Below are 22,650 nucleotides of genomic sequence, written 5' to 3'. Positions count from 1 at the left end.
GGCTCACATGTATCTAATCTTTCGGTATGTGATCTGCACGACTTACTTTATTTAGTCGACAGTTTCTCAAAATCGGCTTGACGAATTTTGCTTAAAACATTTTGCTGTAAGAAATGGGTCTTACCTCAAAACAGTATAAGCGTCATAAAAATCAAAATTCTATAAGTAAGTTTCTTGTTATTGCTTCATTTTGTATGTATCATTCATTAAACATAGTCCTTTGTATTTTGTATTATATGGATATTTGACTAATATGTAAAAGAATCCTGTATTGCACAAATCTTTCATTTTATTTATGAGAGGGGTGTTACGTATATCAATAGCATTTGTTTAATTTGTATTCATGATTGTAGATTCTCAGCCTCGTTTAGTAACAAACATATTAACTGCATCATTTTGTCCATTTTGTACATTGTGAGTTGGTACTTTAGGATGAGATCATTTCGCTTGTGTAAACATGTTATTGTTGCCTTTTGACCTTGAGAACAGTCGACGAAATCTTCTTGATAAATTTGATAGGACTAAAGTTCAGATCGTGGGTTTCCCCCATGGAAAAGCAGGTGACTAAATGTGTGATTGTTTATCTGTTAAAGGACTTGGCCTTGTTGCAAGAAGAATTATCTGTGAAATGAGTATTCGCCCCTCGTTCTGGTTCTGAAATTACGTCTTATTATTTTATCTAAGGGATGCTTACCTGAGAATTAGATTTTTGTATCATAAACATGAATCATAGTGGAGTAATTTATCTACGTTTGGTTGAGAAGATTTGATTTATTTATTTCAAATATGTGTTGGAATTACAAGGTGCATGTACATTTTGCATAAATGTGCAGTTTTTGGAAGTACTGTGAATTCATTTTAAGCCATTTCTTTATATCATTGTGATACTTTAGATTGTGTGCACATCAAACTAATCCATATTATTGGTACATCAGACTTCATTCGGATCACCACTTGAATTCATTTATTAATTTGGAAAAATAAATATTTTTGAACGTGTGGTTTCATTCAAAATACTATTAGTGATTTTTAGTTTTTGACATTGTATCCTAGGAAAATACTTTATTAGCTAACTTATACACAACTTCTTTGTTTTCACTCTTGTGTGTTACATAGTTTAAGATCATTGAAACAATATTAATATCTTCTTCTTGCATTCAGTTTTCTTAAATTTCCAACTTTATTACAACTTACGTTCGAAAATCATTTTCTCTATGCTAGCGAAATATATACTGATTTCCTTGCAATAATACTGTGCATCTTGTGCGTGGATATCTGCTTTCAAGACATTATTCGTAGATCCATGTTTTAGTCAAGGATCACACAGGTGTGTCTCTAATGAACCCGTAACGAAGATGATCTCATAGTTGGAAGTTATTCAAAACAAAATTATATGCAGTTCATTTTACCTCAATACAATAATTAAAGACTATGCATATGGCATAAATGTTAGTCTAATTATATGATATGATATATTCAAGTTTATAGAGATTAGTTAAGATCAGAGTATTAACCGGCTTCAAATATAATTTCAAATATTTAGTGACGCGGGTTTAAGTTTTCAACCTGCAATTGTTAACATGTGAAGTAGAATGCAAATTTAACGACTGAAAACAGCTGAGTTATATTTTTTATGTACCAGATCTAAGCAGGTGTGGCACAAAATATATTTGGACAGAAAAAGAGGACTTTGAAACAATTGATGGGGAAACGACCTATTATGAAAACCTACAAACAAAATTGTATTCAAGTTTGAATTGATATACCTCGGTAATAGAATAATGTAGAAATTACAGTTAGAATCATAGGTTTACATGTAATATTCGGTTGCCGGGTTTTGAATCTGAATAGAACCCTTTCAACCTATAGCTAGTCGATGATTAATAGTACACACTCAGAGCAATAATTATTAATGAGGCATATAAATCTTTATGCAAACACAAAATGTAAACAGGGTATCATAAAAACAACAAAAGTGCTAGTTTTATTAAACTTGGCTAAGAACATTTTGAGATACATAAGTTTCAAAACAATTTTTAGTTTTGATGATTTGACAGACGACAACGCAGTTATTTGTGAAATTTGATCAGCTCTATGTTAAAATATCAGCAATGACTTGTCCTTGTTTGATTCATATCTTGGCTTCATCATAGTCAGTGGAATTAAAAAACCAGATTACCTTGTCTAGAACATCTCAGATGCGTTAGATTGTGCGTATTCGGTGATGCGAAATGTCTCCATGATTGATCTGTTTATTACTATTTTTAAAACTTGCTTCCAACAAGTGACATAAGTTTTACCACTGCAGAAGATTCATGGGGAAAAAACAGGAAGGGCAATAACTGCATTTATGGACATCATGTATTGATTTGAATATATTCACATGGCGGAAAGAATATTGCCATTTCCACAGTCAAAGTTTTGTTTTGTTTTCTTAGGGACTACATCAGGTGATATCTAGGAACTTTTGAACTTCAAAGGGTTCTGGAACTTCAGTGTGTGAAACTGCATTGGAGGTAATTTAAGTTCAACTAAACATTACCATTGCTTCAGCAGTCTTAAATCAGACTTTTAGATTTTTAAATGTTTCCAGCATGGCACTAACAGTAAATATTTTATTTATACCAAACACTGGTCCAACTTCTGAACAAAATTGCCTTGCTGAGGTCTTTAAGGTTTCATAATAATCAAGTGTGACTGCATTATTGTCTTTATAGATTTATAGACTGGTCTGATGAGACTAAAACATGAGATGAACGTTTAATCTAATTACAGTACACTTTATTATATCCATAATTAGAATGACAAGTTTTCATCACGTGTGGCTCTTCACGTGGGGAGGCCTCCTCGTTGGCAAGAGCTGGACAATACTGGACACTCTGATTGTCCAGTATTGACTAACTGGCCCCACATCTACTTTTTTCTTTTTGTGCAAGTAATTAAAAATGTTAAAGCAAAATTCAAAAGAATGAAAAGACGAAGTGTTGAATTTCCATTGTAAGTGAATGGGTTGACGTGGTGCCAGGTCACAAGTTTTTATTACAGTGAAACCATTCCATCCTAACATTCATGGTTTGGGACTATCAAAAGCCAAGGCATCGTAGAGAGCAAATGGATATATGCATGAAGATGCAGAAGGTTAGTTTCAAGTTTCATTCACATTTTCCAAATATGTATGTATGTATGTTTGAATGTATGTATGTATGTATGTATGTATGTATGTATGTATGTATCAACAGTATAAGCGACGAATTTTGCTAACTGCTAGAAAGGGGTCTTATTTCAAAACAGTATAAGCGGCATCGAAATCAAAATTCTCTAAGTAAGGTTTCCATAACTACAATCTATCGATACCGTTTATTAACATTTGCGTGTTTTTCATAGCCGGTAACCCCTATGGCGCCTCTTATTTTGCTGTTTCGTTTGCACGAAATTCATCACGACTTTCCTCGTAGGTGAAAATTCACGAAATTTGTGAGGACTTTCTTCTTATTGGACTTTTATCTCCTAGAGATTAAATATCCATGGAGGACTTATAAAGAGTGGACGAATGGCTGACATGGATATAATTTTACGGCATGTGATCTGCACGATTTCATTTGTTTTCCAAAATCGGCTAGACGAATTTTCTTAAAATTTTTTCTGCTGTTACAAACGGGTCTTATTTCACAACATTATCAGCGGTATCGAAATGAAAATTGTATAAGGCAGATTTCCATGAGTACAAACTATTGATACCTTTTATTAACATTTGCGTGTTTTTCATAGCCGGTAACCCCTATGGCGCCTCTTATTTTGCTGTTTCGTCTGCACGAAATTCGTCAGGACTTTCTTCGCAGGTGGACCCTATCTCCTAGAGATAAAATGTCAATGGAGGACTCATGTCAAGACTTATAAAGAGGGGACTAATGGCTCACATGTATATATTATTACGGCATGTGATCTGCTCGACTTCCTTTATTTAGTCGTGAATTTCTCGAAATCCCTTAAACGAATTTTCTTTAAATTACTTGCGCTGTTAGAAAAGTGTCTTATTTCAAAACATTATAAGCTGCATTGAAATCAAAATTCTCCAAGTAAGGTTTCCGTCAGTACAAACAATTGATACCGTTTATTAACATGTGCGTGTTTATCATAGACGGTAACTCCTATGGCGCCCCTTATTTTGCTGTTTCGTCTGCACGAAATTCGTCAGGACTTTCTTCGTAGATGGACTCTTATCTCCGAGAGATAAAATATCCATAGAGGACTCAGGTCAAGACTTATAAAGAGGGGACTGATGGCTCACATGTATATAAAGTTATGGCATGTGATCTGCTCGACTTCCTTTATTTAGTCGACAGTTTCTCAAAATCGGCTTGACGAAGTTTGCTAAAAATATTTTCTGCTGTTCTAAAGCGGTCTTATGTCAAAATAGAATAAGTGGCATCGAAATCAAAATTCTTTAAATAAGGTTTCCATGAGTACAAACTATTGATACCGTTTATTAACATTTGCGAGTTTTTCATAGCCTGTAATCCCTATGGCGCCCCTTACTTTGCTGTTTGTTCTGCACGAAATTTCGCCAGGACTTTCTTCGTAGGTGGACTCTTATCTCCGAGAGATAAAATATCCATGGAGGACTCAGGTCAAGACTTATAAAGAGGGCACTAATGGCTCACATGTATATAATCTTACGGGATGTGATATGCTCGACTTCCTTTATTTAGTCGCGCGTTCCTCAAAATCGGCTTGACTTTCTTCATAGGTGGACTCTATCACCTAGATGTAAAATATCCATGGAGGACTCATGTGAAGACTTAAAAAGAGGGGACTAATGGCTCACATTTCCATAATCTTCCTTCATTTAGTCTGGAGTATCTCAAAATCACTTCAACGAATTTTCTTTAAATTTCTTCTGCTGTTAGAAAGGTGCCTTATTTCAAAACAATATAAGCGGCATCGAAATCAAAATTCCATAAGTAAGGTTTTCATGAGTACACACTATTGATAGCATTAAATAACATTTGCGTGTTTTTCATAGCCTGTAATCCGCATGGCACCCCTTGTTTTTCTGATTCGTCTGCAAGAAATTCGTCAGGACTTTCATCGTAGGTGGACCCTATCTCCTAGAGATAAAATATCCATGGAGGACTCATGTGAAGACTTATAAAGAGGGGACTAATGGCTCACATGTATCTAATCTTTCGGTATGTGATCTGCACGACTTACTTTATTTAGTCGACAGTTTCTCAAAATCGGCTTGACGAATTTTGCTTAAAACATTTTGCTGTAAGAAATGGGTCTTACCTCAAAACAGTATAAGCGTCATAAAAATCAAAATTCTATAAGTAAGTTTCTTGTTATTGCTTCATTTTGTATGTATCATTCATTAAACATAGTCCTATGTATTTTGTATTATATGGATATTTGACTAATATGTAAAAGAATCCTGTATTGCATAAATCTTTCATTTTATTTATGAGAGGGGTGTTACGTATATCAATAGCATTTGTTTAATTTGTATTCATGATTGTAGATTCTCAGCCTCGTTTAGTAACAAACATATTAAATGCATCATTTTGTCCATTTTGTACATTGTGAGTTGGTACTTTAGGATGAGATCATTTCGCTTGTGTAAACATGTTATTGTTGCCTTTTGACCTTGAGAACAGTCGACGAAATCTTCTTGATAAATTTGATAGGACTAAAGTTCAGATCGTGGGTTTCCCCCATGGAAAAGCAGGTGACTAAATGTGTGATTGTTTATCTGTTAAAGGACTTGGCCTTGTTGCAAGAAGAATTATCTGTGAAATGAGTATTCGCCCCTCGTTCTGGTTCTGAAATTACGTCTTATTATTTTATCTAAGGGATGCTTACCTGAGAATTAGATTTTTGTATCATAAACATGAATCATAGTGGAGTAATTTATCTACGTTTGGTTGAGAAGATTTGATTTATTTATTTCAAATATATGTTGGAATTACAAGGTGCATGTACATTTTGCATAAATGTGCAGTTTTTGGAAGTACTGTGAATTCATTTTAAGCCATTTTGCTTTATATCATTGTGATACTTTAGATTGTGTGCACATCAAACTAATCCATATTATTGGTACATCAGACTTCATTCGGATCACCACTTGAATTCATTTATTAATTTGGAAAAATAAATATTTTTGAACGTGTGGTTTCATTCAAAATACTATTAGTGATTTTTAGTTTTTGACATTGTATCCTAGGAAAATACTTTATTAGCTAAATTATACACAACTTCTTTGTTTTCACTCTTGTGTGTTACATAGTTTAAGATCATTGAAACAATATTAATATCTTCTTCTTGCATTCAGTTTTCTTAAATTTCCAACTTTATTACAACTTACGTTCGAAAATCATTTTCTCTATGCTAGCGAAATATATACTGATTTCCTTGCAATAATACTGTGCATCTTGTGCGTGGATATCTGCTTTCAAGACATTATTCGTAGATCCATGTTTTAGTCAAGGATCACACAGGTGTGTCTCTAATGAACCCGTAACGAAGATGATCTCATAGTTGGAAGTTATTCAAAACAAAATTATATGCAGTTCATTTTACCTCAATACAATAATTAAAGACTATGCATATGGCATAAATGTTAGTCTAATTATATGATATGATATATTCAAGTTTATAGAGATTAGTTAAGATCAGAGTATTAACCGGCTTCAAATATAATTTCAAATATTTAGTGACGCGGGTTTAAGTTTTCAACCTGCAATTGTTAACATGTGAAGTAGAATGCAAATTTAACGACTGAAAACAGCTGAGTTATATTTTTTATGTACCAGATCTAAGCAGGTGTGGCACAAAATATATTTGGACAGAAAAAGAGGACTTTGAAACAATTGATGGGGAAACGACCTATTATGAAAACCTACAAACAAAATTGTATTCAAGTTTGTATTGATATACCTCGGTAATAGAATAATGTAGAAATTACAATTAGAATCATAGGTTTACATGTAATATTCGGTTGCCGGGTTTTGAACCTGAATAGAACCCTTTCAACCTATAGCTAGTCGATGATTAATAGTACACACTCAGAGCAATAATTATTAATGAGGCATATAAATCTTTATGCAAACACAAAATGTAAACAGGGTATCATAAAAACAACAAAAGTGCTAGTTTTATTAAACTTGGCTAAGAACATTTTGAGATACATAAGTTTCAAAACAATTTTTAGTTTTGATGATTTGACAGACGACAACGCAGTTATTTGTGAAATTTGATCAGCTCTATGTTAAAATATCAGCAATGACTTGTCCTTGTTTGATTCATATCTTGGCTTCATCATAGTCAGTGGAATTAAAAAACCAGATTACCTTGTCTAGAACATCTCAGATGCGTTAGATTGTGCGTATTCGGTGATGCGAAATGTCTCCATGATTGATCTGTTTATTACTATTTTTAAAACTTGCTTCCAACAAGTGACATAAGTTTTACCACTGCAGAAGATTCATGGGGAAAAAACAGGAAGGGCAATAACTGCATTTATGGACATCATGTATTGATTTGAATATATTCACATGGCGGAAAGAATATTGCCATTTCCACAGTCAAAGTTTTGTTTTGTTTTCTTAGGGACTACATCAGGTGATATCTAGGAACTTTTGAACTTCAAAGGGTTCTGGAACTTCAGTGTGTGAAACTGCATTGGAGGTAATTTAAGTTCAACTAAACATTACCATTGCTTCAGCAGTCTTAAATCAGACTTTTAGATTTTTAAATGTTTCCAGCATGGCACTAACAGTAAATATTTTATTTATACCAAACACTGGTCCAACTTCTGAACAAAATTGCCTTGCTGAGGTCTTTAAGGTTTCATAATAATCAAGTGTGACTGCATTATTGTCTTTATAGATTTATAGACTGGTCTGATGAGACTAAAACATGAGATGAACGTTTAATCTAATTACAGTACACTTTATTATATCCATAATTAGAATGACAAGTTTTCATCACGTGTGGCTCTTCACGTGGGGAGGCCTCCTCGTTGGCAAGAGCTGGACAATACTGGACACTCTGATTGTCCAGTATTGACTAACTGGCCCCACATCTACTTTTTTCTTTTTGTGCAAGTAATTAAAAATGTTAAAGCAAAATTCAAAAGAATGAAAAGACGAAGTGTTGAATTTCCATTGTAAGTGAATGGGTTGACGTGGTGCCAGGTCACAAGTTTTTATTACAGTGAAACCATTCCATCCTAACATTCATGGTTTGGGACTATCAAAAGCCAAGGCATCGTAGAGAGCAAATGGATATATGCATGAAGATGCAGAAGGTTAGTTTCAAGTTTCATTCACATTTTCCAAATATGTATGTATGTATGTATGTATGTATGTATGTATGTATCAACAGTATAAGCGACGAATTTTGCTAACTGCTAGAAAGGGGTCTTATTTCAAAACAGTATAAGCGGCATCGAAATCAAAATTCTCTAAGTAAGGTTTCCATAACTACAATCTATCGATACCGTTTATTAACATTTGCGTGTTTTTCATAGCCGGTAACCCCTATGGCGCCTCTTATTTTGCTGTTTCGTTTGCACGAAATTCATCACGACTTTCCTCGTAGGTGGAAATTCACGAAATTCGTGAGGACTTTCTTCTTATTGGACTTTTATCTCCTAGAGATTAAATATCCATGGAGGACTTATAAAGAGTGGACGAATGGCTGACATGGATATAATTTTACGGCATGTGATCTGCACGATTTCATTTGTTTTCCAAAATCGGCTAGATGAATTTTCTTAAAATTTTTTCTGCTGTTACAAACGGGTCTTATTTCACAACATTATCAGCGGTATCGAAATGAAGATTGTATAAGGCAGATTTCCATGAGTACAAACTATTGATACCTTTTATTAACATTTGCGTGTTTTTCATAGCCGGTAACCCCTATGGCGCCTCTTATTTTGCTGTTTCGTCTGCACGAAATTCGTCAGGACTTTCTTCGCAGGTGGACCCTATCTCCTAGAGATAAAATGTCAATGGAGGACTCATGTCAAGACTTATAAAGAGGGGACTAATGGCTCACATGTATATATTATTACGGCATGTGATCTGCTCGACTTCCTTTATTTAGTCGTGAATTTCTCGAAATCCCTTAAACGAATTTTCTTTAAATTACTTGCGCTGTTAGAAAAGTGTCTTATTTCAAAACATTATAAGCTGCATTGAAATCAAAATTCTCCAAGTAAGGTTTCCGTCAGTACAAACAATTGATACCGTTTATTAACATGTGCGTGTTTATCATAGACGGTAACTCCTATGGCGCCCCTTATTTTGCTGTTTCGTCTGCACGAAATTCGTCAGGACTTTCTTCGTAGGTGGACTCTTATCTCCGAGAGATAAAATATCCATAGAGGACTCAGGTCAAGACTTATAAAGAGGGGACTGATGGCTCACATGTATATAAAGTTATGGCATGTGATCTGCTCGACTTCCTTTATTTAGTCGACAGTTTCTCAAAATCGGCTTGACGAAGTTTGCTAAAAATATTTTCTGCTGTTCTAAAGCGGTCTTATGTCAAAATAGAATAAGTGGCATCGAAATCAAAATTCTTTAAATAAGGTTTCCATGAGTACAAACTATTGATACCGTTTATTAACATTTGCGAGTTTTTCATAGCCTGTAATCCCTATGGCGCCCCTTACTTTGCTGTTTGTTCTGCACGAAATTTCGCCAGGACTTTCTTCGTAGGTGGACTCTTATCTCCGAGAGATAAAATATCCATGGAGGACTCAGGTCAAGACTTATAAAGAGGGCACTAATGGCTCACATGTATATAATCTTACGGGATGTGATATGCTCGACTTCCTTTATTTAGTCGCGCGTTCCTCAAAATCGGCTTGACTTTCTTCGTAGGTGGACTCTATCACCTAGATGTAAAATATCCATGGAGGACTCATGTGAAGACTTAAAAAGAGGGGACTAATGGCTCACATTTCCATAATCTTCCTTCATTTAGTCTGGAGTATCTCAAAATCACTTCAACGAATTTTCTTTAAATTTCTTCTGCTGTTAGAAAGGTGCCTTATTTCAAAACAATATAAGCGGCATCGAAATCAAACTTCCCTAAGTAAGGTTTTCATGAGTACACACTATTGATAGCATTAAATAACATTTGCGTGTTTTTCATAGCCTGTAATCCGCATGGCACCCCTTGTTTTTCTGATTCGTCTGCAAGAAATTCGTCAGGACTTTCATCGTAGGTGGACCCTATCTCCTAGAGATAAAATATCCATGGAGGACTCATGTGAAGACTTATAAAGAGGGGACTAATGGCTCACATGTATCTAATCTTTCGGTATGTGATCTGCACGACTTACTTTATTTAGTCGACAGTTTCTCAAAATCGGCTTGACGAAGTTTGCTAAAAATATTTTTGCTGTAAGAAATGGGTCTTACCTCAAAACAGTATAAGCGTCATAAAAATCAAAATTCTATAAGTACGTTTCTTGTTTTTGCTTCATTTTGTATGTATCATTCATTAAACATAGTCCTTTGCATTTTGTATTGTATGGATATTTGACTAATATGTAAAAGAATCCTGTATTGTATAAATCTTTCATTTTATTTATGAGAGGGGTGTTACGTATATCAATAGCATTTGTTTAATTTGTATTCATGATTGTAGATTCTCAGCCTCGTTTAGTAACAAACATTAACTGCATCATTTTGTCCATTTTGTACATTGTGAGTTGGTACTTTAGGATGAGATCATTTCGCTTGTGTAAACATGTTATTGTTGCCTTTTGGCCTTGAGAACAGTCGACGAAATCTTCTTGACAAAGTTGATAGGACTAAGGTTCCGATCGTGGGTTTCCCCCATGGAAAAGCAGGTGACTAAATGTGTGATTGTTTATCTGTTAAAGGACTTGGCCTTGTTGCAAGAAGAATTATCTGTGAAATGAGTATTCGCCCCTCGTTCTGGTTCTGAAATTACGTCTTATTATTTTATTTAAGGGATGCTTACCTGAGAATTAGAATTTTGTATCATAAACATGAATCATAGTGGAGTAATTTATCTACGTTTGGTTGAGAAGATTTGATTTATTTATTTCAAATATGTATTGGAATTACAAGGTGCAAGTACATTTTGCATAAATGTGCAGTTTTTGGAAGTACTGTGAATTCATTTTAAGCCATTTTGCTTTATATCATTGTGATACTTTATATTGCGTGCACATCAAACTAATCCATATTATTGGTACATCAGACGTCATTCGGATCACCACTTGAATTCATTTATTAATTTGGAATAATAAATATTTTTGAACGTGTGATTTCATTCAAAATACTATCAGTGATTTTTAGTTTTTCACATTGTATTCTAGGAAAATAGTTTATTAGCTAAATTATACACAACTTGTTAGTCTTCACTCTTGTTTGTTACTTAGCTTAAGATCATCGAAACAATATTAATATCTTCGTCTTGCATTCAGTTTTCTTAAATTTCCAACTTTATTACGACTTACGTTCGAAAATCATTTTCTCTATGCTAGCGAAATATATACTGATTTCATTGCAATAATACTGTGCATCTTGTACGTGGATATCTGCTTTCAAGACATTATTCGTAGATCCATGTTTTAGTCAAGGATCACACAGGTATGTCTCTATTGAACGCGTAACGAAGATGATCTCATAGTTGGAAGTTATTTAAAACAAAATTATATGCAGTTCATTTTACCTCAATACAATAATTAAAGACTATGCATATGGCATAAATGTTAGTCTAATTATATGATACGATATATTCAAGTTTATAGAGATTAGTTAAGATCAGAGTATTAACCGGCTTCAAATATAATTTCAAATATTTAGTGACGCGGGTTTAAGTTTTCAACCTGCAATTGTTAACATGTGAAGTAGAATGCAAACTTAACGAGTGGAAACAGCTGAGTTTTTTTATGTACCAGATCTAAGCAGGTGTGGCACAAAATATATTTGGACAGAAAAAGAGGACTTTGAAACAATTGATGGGGAAACGACCTATTATGAAAACCTACAAACAAAATTGTATTCAAGTTTGTATTGATATACCTCGGCAATAGAATAATGTAGAAATTACAATTAGAATCATAGGTTTACATGTAATATTCGGTTGCCGGGTTTTGAATCTGAATAGAACCCTTTCAACCTATAGCTAGTCGATAATTAATAGTACACACTCAGAGCAATAATTATTAATGAGGCATATAAATCTTTATGCAAACACAAAATGTAAACAGGGTATCATAAAACAACAAAAGTGGAAGTTTTATTAAACTTGGCTAAGAACATTTTGAGATACATAAGTTTTAAACAAGTTTTAGTTTTGATGATTTGACAGACGACAACGCAGTTATTTGTGAAATTTGATCAGCTCTGTGTTAAAATATCAGCAATTCATTTATCTGTCGATATTCAAGTGTTATTTTTGTTTGTTCTCTGTCTTGCACACTGTCTTCGGCTCTCTCGCTATCTCATTCTTTACAGTCTGAAGCAAATTTATTGAGCATAAATACTGATCAATATATGCTATAATGTGTATCCTGAATATAATTAACTCACTTGTAGAATTGAGTATTGCTTTGTCTCGGACATGCTAATAAACATTCGTTCGAAAGCAGAATGATACTATCTCTCTGTTAAAAAAATGTCGACTGTTGCATATGACCCACAGCTTTTTTAACGTAATTGAGGTGTATAATACTCCAGAATGAATTTTAAAAATGAAGAAAAGATGCAAAAAGGCAAAGATAATCCTGATACTGCTGTAAAATGTAAATTTGCGTAGCTCATCATTTGGAAAGAAAGGGATGGGAAAGGGAAAATAAATGAAGAGAGAATAAGTAATACTAAAGGTGGATGAGGAAAACAAACCAAGCAACACAGAAATTAAAAGATAGATAGATACTAGTTTGGCGTCGTTTAGGTACATCAGGTGATTTCGTTTGCGATGTGGGCCAAATGTCACAGAGTAGTAGAAAACATGCTCTAGTGCAGTAAGCTTGTATATAAGGAGAGAACTGAGGAATTTATTTAATTCCTAGTTTGATTCTTATTTCATATATCCCTATTTTAATATTAGTTTGCATATTTATTTAATGTTGTGTTTAGATATCATTTGGGAGGAGACATTTGTTTGGATTAATCATTGGAATCACACAGTGTTCATTGGACTTAAATATTAATACGGACTATTCTGAAATGATTAGGTTTGGACCATGCCATTTTCAAACATCAGTAATGTTGGCTGACCAGTACATTCCAGGATCTGTAACTTGTTGTGAACTTTCAAAACGTTAGGTCCTGTGATAGAACTTTCGGAATTATTTTGGATGTATTCATAATACTGTGAAGTTCCTCTTAAATCTTTATTTTATAACTTTCATAATTAAATTATTTGTCAATATTTACAAAACTTGTTTGCTTTGATTATTTCTATTATTTAGTGTATAACCATAGAGTTGTTCCATCACCTCTACCAACGTGTTCCTTTAACATAATAATATGACAAGGTTGTTTCTGTTTACACCTCCCTGGAGTGCTAGTGGTGTAAATTAAGTCACTTTCTGTTTACACCCCAATGGAGTGATTATAATGTAATTTAAATCTCTTACTTGTTCCATTTGTATAAATAGTATATTACATAGCCATGGACAATATAGCCTTGACTTTATCAAAAGGCATCAAACTCCTTTCCTTTTTGTATTTTTATTGTCGCAGAATAGAAACCAAGTGGGATTTTGAATCAAATGAATAAGACAAATACAATGTGTGAAAGATGGAAATTTATGAAATGAATTAATAAAGAGAAATATATGATGTAAAAATACAATGATTCTCTCACGCTCTCTACATACGATTGACCCAATCACTCTACACAACATTCACACATTGAAAATAAAAAAAAATATTAAATCAATATGAAGTACAGATCCACTAAACCTCATGGATTGCAGATACGCTTCCAAACAGTATTATACATACAAGACAGAATCACATAATCTCCAACATGAACTCCGATTAAGATTCAAAACAATCTTATGAACACAACTAAGATTCAAAATAATCTTATGAACACAACTAAGATTCAAAATAGTCTTATGAACACAACTAAGATTCAAAATAGTCTTATGAACACAACTAAGATTCAAAACAATGTTATGAACACAAAAATACAATTGGAACAATAACTGAACCAAACATATGCTTCTAGACCCCTTGTACAGTCGCACGATTTCCTGGGTTGGCCCACACTCTTCTCGGCCGCTCGCACCCTTTATGGATCTACCACACGTACAGTCATACGTATACACGTACAGACAGCATACAGCACCCTTTTGAATTAGCTACGTCTACGTCCGTGGCACAGACATACGTACATACATACATACGTACCGACAGCACACAGCCTTAAATACTCTGGTAACTCCAGAAAGCCCTAAAACAGCTTCAGATAGCTCTAGACATCTCTAGTAAACTCTAGTCAGCTCTAGTCACAGTCACAATCCCAGTGATAGTCATAATCACCGTCACATTCAGCTACAATAAAACCAAATTGGTCATAATAATAGTTTCTGTAAAATCTCTAGATATATGCTAATACATTACCCTCTAATAGTGACTTGTAATTCAAAGTTCAAATCTGCGTTGTAATAAATGCATTATTACGCGATAAGATATTACAAACCGAATAAACTTCGCATATCAAATGAAATGTAAATTTAACACTTACCCTTATGGCTGGAGAATAACGAGAGCGTACACTCCTTGACGTGATCCAAAACGGCCAGTGTCGGTTTAGAAATCGACCTTACTTAAATCCATACGAGAGTGAGCAAAAGTCAGGGTAAAATTCCCGTGCATATCATGTTATTAATGTCCGTTCGTCAAAAGTAATTTCTGGCGAGGTGCATGTTAGTCGCTTACCTGGAAAAACACTTATTCACCCTAGATAACGTTGTACGTATGTACAACGAAAAATAGTCAAATAGTTCTAATGCAAAACCAAGTTATTTTGTTTGCCTAATTCTGTGACATTTATCATACCTTAATTTCATTCTTGGCTGTGTAGACTGACGATTAGTTCCTGTTACCTCAAGATTATTTACTGTTGCCCCTTTGTAATTTGTATTTGAAATCAGTGACAATGTCAAGAAGCGACAATCTCAAGAAGATCAATTTCTAAATCTCTAGTCGAGGAAAGCTTCTTTCTTAATAACTTCAATATTTTGGACAATATGAACAAAAACTACTTGAAAAGGACTAAAATCTGAAGATAATTGATTTGATTACTTTACTGCAAGCAACAACAAATGAATAACATCGTCCCACTGTTTTTCTCAATGAAAGCAATACGACCGAATCATATTCTTCAACGTTTGATGAACTGTTTCCAAAGCCATGTGGCTTCAAAGAGATATTCGGAAGATTTAAACAGTTGAATGCAACATTTATGCATGACTTGCTGGAAACTTTGGGACATAAACTTTGACCCTGGAACAGATTTAGCATAGTTGGGAAGGCCAAAAAGTGTACGAGAAAACTGTGTCAAAGCTTTACTATGGTTTTAGTTCTAAAATTCCTTAAAGCCTCTGGAAAAATCTTATAGACGCACTCATTATGCTCACCAATAAATGGTTGCCTGACTTAGTCTTACGTGCGGAACCAACACAATTTAGCATTATTTTAATAAATTGTTCTTCAAATGCAGGATTATGTTACAAACATGCCTCAGTCATCTTCGGATTGGATTTTTCTAATATTTTGCTGGATCTACAGTATTTAGAAACATTAATTTTATTTTTCGGCCAATACAAATTATTTAAAATCTTGTTATAAGACTTACATAAACAACAATGATCAATCCTGGGAATTGCATAAGTCAGAATAAGAAGTTTCTGTCGAAAAAACTTAAAGCAACCAATGTATTGCTCACTGACCAGCATCACCAGCGGGTACCTCAAGTGGTCCACATGTTCTCATAAGGACGACCGTTTTCACAAAACATCGAGATGGTACTTGTGTAGTTTTTTTGTCACTAATCGACATATGATGTTAGGATCTTGTTCGTGTTTGCCACCTGGTGCTTATTTTTTGTCACCTGGTTAGAATTGGGTGCACCATAAAGAAATAATTTCCTGAAAAACAATTCTCAATAACTCTTTTTGACATAAATCAGATATTTCAAGTTCAATAGAATCAACATTTTTCATCCAAACAAGATTTCTCAGTTACTTGTGGATTAACCACAACCTTATCTCCAGCTAGGTCATTATCTAGTAATTGCAAAGAAATCCTCAGACTAAGTCTGATGATACATTAACGCAATGGATAGGAACATTATCAAAGCCGCACTGTACTTCTACTCCTGAATAAGTATATTTTCACTATAATGAATCATCAAATTCTTTATGTCTTGCTTGGTTGAAGAAGCCTTTGGTTTAGAAAGATCTGGCAACCTCAAGCAACTCGTCCTTTCTTAAGAATCATAAATCTTTCTGGGTAGGATCTAAACTAAAGTTCTCTACTTTAAAAGCCATGCTAAAAGCCTGTTGGCTACACTCAAGATTTCCCAAATATGTGAAATTAAAATAGCATTGACTAATAAAATCCAAAGGCTAAGAGAAATTAAATTTTAAAGGTATTTGTGATTTCTCTGAAATAATTTAAAGACATTCGTATGCTGGGATATGCCCCCAGTTTTCTTGTTACGTCCATATTGTCTTAAACTAAGTAACATAAATGAGTTAAAAGAGGTTTGTAAAATTCAACACATAATGTATTTTCCTAGAATACAAAATGAAAATTAAAAATAACTTACAATATAGTGAATGAAATCCAAGGTAGTCCTAAAAGTTATGTCACGGGTCCAAAGGTATTGAGTATAACAACAGGAGTTCAGAAAGAAGCCGAGTCTATTATGCTGATGTGCCAAAAGCCTTTGATAGTTGGATGTGCGAAGACGTTTAATGTATCAGAATATAATCCAAAACGTGTTTAAATAAATGCAGAGTAATGCCAAACGTTTATGATGATCATATTAATCCAATAAATAATTGAAAGAAACAAATTAAGTCATCTCATCTGAACATGTCTAATTGACTATACTAAGAATGGTGTTTAAGATATGAATAACCAATTCGTTTGTAAATATCCCCTTTATAAAAACTAAGACGTAATTTCGGAACCAGAAAGAGGGTCGAATCTTTATATCTTGTTCAGTCTAATGGTTAGCACAGTCATGTCTTTTAGCAGCTAACCAATCCGAAATTAAGTCACCTAACAGAAACCCATGACTTTGAATTAAAACCTATATAATTCTTGAGCAAAACTCAAATAAAACAACTATGTTGCATTTGTTCTTCGTCACCATTTAAATGAACGTCTCCGTCAATATTTTTCTTGCGTGTATTTTACATAACTTTTTATATGTTTAATGACGTTACCTTTTGCAAGCTCTGGTTAGTTCTAACTTGTGTTTTAAATCACTGCTTCATGATCTGCTCTGTGAAGAAGCATGGAAGTTGAATGCATGTTATGATCTTTTTCGTGTGTGTTACATCAGCAGTGCATGATAATGCAGTCCACACTATGAAACTATACACGCAGGCATCTTCTGGACCAAATAACATATAACATAGCGAGTATATAGTCCGTTCGAGCTTGCGCGTGGAGTATATCATTCAATAAATTCATAAGAAAGAGGATTTCTTGATTCTGAGTCAACACTATTGATGTAGTTAGTTTATCCGTAGCCCACAAAGTGTAAAACTAAAAGATAAAACCGGAGCACATTCAGTCAGTAAAAAGGACTCTCATTAATCAGTCATCGTTAAATGCTGGCTTTAGTTGCTGAATTTATCCCGTTGGAGCAAACCAAATGTTAATAGCTATTCACTCAACACATTTGCAAGAACTACATCTTAAAGGAATCAATATATAGCATATAAATGCTGATTGACGGATGGCTGGGAGTCTGTATGGAGAGTAGATGTATAGGTTGATAGGTTAATGAGTATGCATGTGCGTGTGTGCGTGAGAGAGAGAGAGAGAGAGAAAGAGAGAGAGAGAGAGAGAGGGGGGGGGGAGGGAGAATATGAGACTTGTCGTCCAAACAGAATAAATATTTGCTTCATGAGTGATAAAGTCCTAAAGGTATGCCCAATTATTTATGAATTTTAATCATAAACGAATTTGTTCTCTCACATTAACAAAATATATCTCTACACTAATTACATTCCTAATATATTTATTTCTTTGGTTTTCATATTGTTTGATCATACATCCGTTTCGGTGATCGGTTGCTCCTAACATATATATGAGTAGGTAAAAACTCTGTGTAATCAAGACTACAGAAAGAAATTTAGGAATACATCGATAAGTAACGATTGTATATTTGCCTATAGCATATCGTCTTGAATATACAGACTATATAAGATTGTTCACAAACCCTTTGATCGACAATGGTGTATACGAGGACAAACCTTTGAGGGGATGGATGTTGCGAGATATCAGTACTCATAACTTTAAAGATGCATGAATGTAGTTGTAATATTAATATGATCCAGTCTTTGAATACATATGCTACATTTCATTAAAATTATGTAGTAGATTGTATGTTAATAATGTTAGCAGTGGTACTCAGTATAAGCTATAAATGTTTCACATAAACAATGCAGTTCTGCATCACTACCCCAAAGGAGCGAAGTTCTTATGTATATTATGGTACCTAGAAATTTGACAAGGGGATATCAATGGACCATAAGAACCATCAACATCTGAATCAATATTTAAGATTCTCCAACGGTTGTTTTATGTATGTAGTTTATGCTAAAATCTAGGGTGTGAAAAGTAAATGCAACTCAATCCGCTAACAATATATACATTGGCTGTAAAAATCGTTTGAAAAAAGTAAATAAATATGCTGGTGTATTTCGTCCAGTCCCCACTTGTCCATTTTGCCACTGCCAAAATTTGACCTGTATTCATTATTGTACTCCCAATATTTATACTTTACGGTGATTTATTTATAATAACCACTTGTATGTCTACCTTCTAATTTTACCCTTCCCAGTCCCAGAACCACAAAAAGTGACCTTGTAGTGGTGACATATAGTTACATCAAGAAATACAGTAGATGAAAAGAATAGGTGGAAAGATACGTGCATATTTTGTAATTACATAATACATACTAGATCGAAAGAGATAAACTATATGAAATTCAGAAGTCTGAATAACTACAAATTACATTTTGAGCAGCTGAATTGATACTTGGATAAAAAGTATTTCTACATTAGACATCTAAGAAACTTCTTAGCTTAAATTACATCTTCTATTATGAGAAATGAACTTGTGGATTGCTTGCTTGGGCATTTAGAAACGTGTGGATTCGATATATGTTTTACCTAATATAAATTAAATGTGTTGAACATGAACATCACGTATGCATATTTGCAACAAGGTCATGTTTTACACACTTTAAATAGGCACAAAGTATAGTTATTTGAAAGCTATTATGACCCAGTATAAAGGTTCGTAGTGAACAATTTACAAACTGGACGACTTGGGAGTAGACGCCTTCAGAGTAGCCAAATAGGGACTGATCCGCATCTACCTAGATTCTGATTTATATAGTTGCAACTGTTGAGTTTAGTATCTATTTAGAACATGGAACCTCTATAATTCAGAAAATTTTAATATATGGCGATCTGTTTCCTCTGTTTATTATGTCCTTAACGGAGGATATGACTATGTAGCAGAAATTCAGAGGCAAATAGTTTAAGCCATTAACCTATTGGTCGTCATATAATAGAATGAAAGCACGCTACCAGATTTATACACAATGTTTGATCCAAGTCTGTTATATGTGACTTAATGCATGTATATTTACATTATATGACCACAAGACTTTGAGATGCAGCTTCAAATTTGACAAGCACTAAAGTTTGCGGTAGTAAAAGTGCCGAATAGTAGCACATTTATGAAATCTTCTTGGGTTTGACAGATAGGTGTATGAATGGGTGGATAGGACCAACTTGAGATACCCCAGTTGCAAGTAGAGGATCATTATAAAACACTTGCTCTTCTGAGGTCATCAGTAGTATGAAGAATGTGTCTGAATTCCCATTACTGGGTAGCACATTTCTCTTCATTATGCTGTATTTTGGTGGATAAGTTATTTTTGTATTTACTGTGTCCTTACTTCTATTTGGCAAATAACTTCCGTCTGTTAAACTAAACAACCATCTTGAACATTTATCCACTGGATCTTAATGGAATCGATTTGTGAATACGAATGTTTTATTCCCTGAATTTTTGTAAAAAATTATCTTGTCATTGGCACTCTGTTACTTTTCCAATACTCATTAATATAATCCCATTATCGAGTAACTGTGTGAATTTATTTTATATGGATATACTTGTTAATATAATATTACTACGATTATGATTATTCTCCCTACTGATACTGTGAAATATGCTAAAGAGATTTTATTGCGTCTATTCTGTTAGGCAATGATTGTCAAGTGAAATACATTTGTTAACATACCTCAGCAAAACAATAAAGATTTTGACACTATCCTATCTCGTATGCAACAGAAAAATAAAGGTCCTAAACATTTCAATTATTTTGTCTTACTCTTAAACATGCAGTAGTTAGTAATACATTCACCGAACTTGACAGTATCGAAACTCTAAAATTCAAATGATAACTGTCTGACACTTCCCGGTAGGAATATGCATGTGATCGTGGATAAATAAGTGGAACATACCACTATTAGAATTACTGTAAAGGTTATAACATAAACGTGGTTGTTTCCTGGCGAAGCAGATGTGGAGTAGGAATGTTGCTGACTACCTGCAGCCATGGAAAAGGAGTAGGATGTAGTGTTCCATAGATTATGCGCATTGTTGTGTTGATCTGGCCATCAATTAACTTAGTGTGAGATGATCGAGCCTAGACAGGAGTGCATTACCTGGCTGTTGAATAACACTACCAGGGAGTGTTGATGAAAAAGGACGAGTTACTTTAGCCTGACATATATTATGAAGCGAAGGTATCTTTAACAACGCAGGAGATACAGAATATCATGATTCAGTTGTTGGTGGGAAAAATAAATTTTGGATAATAGTAATTTGGGTTTGATTGCTGAATCTGTTAACGGTTTTGATAGAAAATCAAAATAATCACGGCTAAATCACCACATAGAATTAGAATAAAGAAAGCTTCATCGTTAGAATGAACTTATGGAAATGCTAATACACAGATAGAGAGAGAATAGAAAGAAAGAAATAAACATTTGTTTCTATAAATTAGCATGATTATTGCTAATACCCCATGTTTCGAAAAGGTTTGCAGGTGTCCTACGTCTGAAACAATACGTTTGCCAATAAAATAAAACCTAATACAACAGGTTTTCACCACCGTCTGCTTCGAAAAGGTAAAGTAAGATCAAAATCGTGTTCCTTGCGAACGTTTTGCTGTTTAATATTCACAGAGCAACTAAGGTATTTGGATAAATGATAGGAGATTAAGTGCTGAAATACAAATATCATTCATTTAAGGACGATGTGATATATTAAAGAACTGGACTAAATATGAAAAGAAAGCCAAGACATTAAAATCCAAAAGTAGCTATGCTACCCCATACATAGAAAGGTAAACTGGGGTACAACTTTTCCATGTTAAACTAATGAAATTTGAAATGCATTAGCATGAATGGGGTTAGATGCACATCTTTATTTAGCATCAGCAACAAACGAACGAAACAAATGTGAAGACGGATTGTACACACCACCTTGATTATTGTACACGTCTTCAAACAAACATCATATTTACGTTGGTAATATAATGTGGCACACTGGCGACAAAACTAACACTATTGGCATAACCCATCAAGCAAAACACTGTCTAACTGACCATCAGTAACATCGGGTAACCAGAAAACCGTCTTACTAGCCAGCACCCACTTAGTAGCATCAAAGGAAACTTGCCCTGTGCAAACGGGACATTTAGAGGTAAAGAAGAAATTAAGAATGCCACGACGTGTATTATTTAAAACCTTCACGTATAAGACTGAATTCTGTGTTATGGTAAAATTCATGACCATTTCAGCCAGAAATAATGGCTATGGTTACAGTGTTAACTCTGAATATACTTTTAACATGAATAGAAAATACAAAAGATATAACATTATGATCGGCATACGTATATCATATGTATGCATATTAAATGATGGGATTTCTCACCAAATGTTCTAGAGGGTATGTAGCAAACTTTGCTACGAGAAAATTAACAATTTCTTTTTTGATTGTTCGGTTCTCCACAGGTAGGTGTAACTTACAGGTAACCGTTGATATGCCTGCACAAAGTGTTTTTGATTTAGCCAACGTCTTTGATTGTCCTTGAAAATATGTCACAGCACTTATGATTTTGTCAATATGGTGAAAGATCTTACCAAGATTATTTATTCTACCCCATGCTTCGAAATCACAATGAGAGAGAATGCGAAAAGGTTTTTAATCCTTGCTAAAATAAATGTTCGTCTAATTTTTACAGAGAAAAAAGGGATTTAGAAAATGGGAGGAGATTAAGTGGTGAAATGCACGTATCATTCATTTAATCGCGATGTCA

This window comes from Sinohyriopsis cumingii, unplaced genomic scaffold (genome assembly GCF_028554795.1).
Source record: "Sinohyriopsis cumingii isolate HCF-2022 unplaced genomic scaffold, ASM2855479v2 utg002282l, whole genome shotgun sequence".
In the NCBI taxonomy this organism is placed as follows: Eukaryota; Metazoa; Mollusca; class Bivalvia; order Unionida; family Unionidae; genus Sinohyriopsis; species Sinohyriopsis cumingii.
This window is presented reverse-complemented; position numbering follows the sequence as displayed.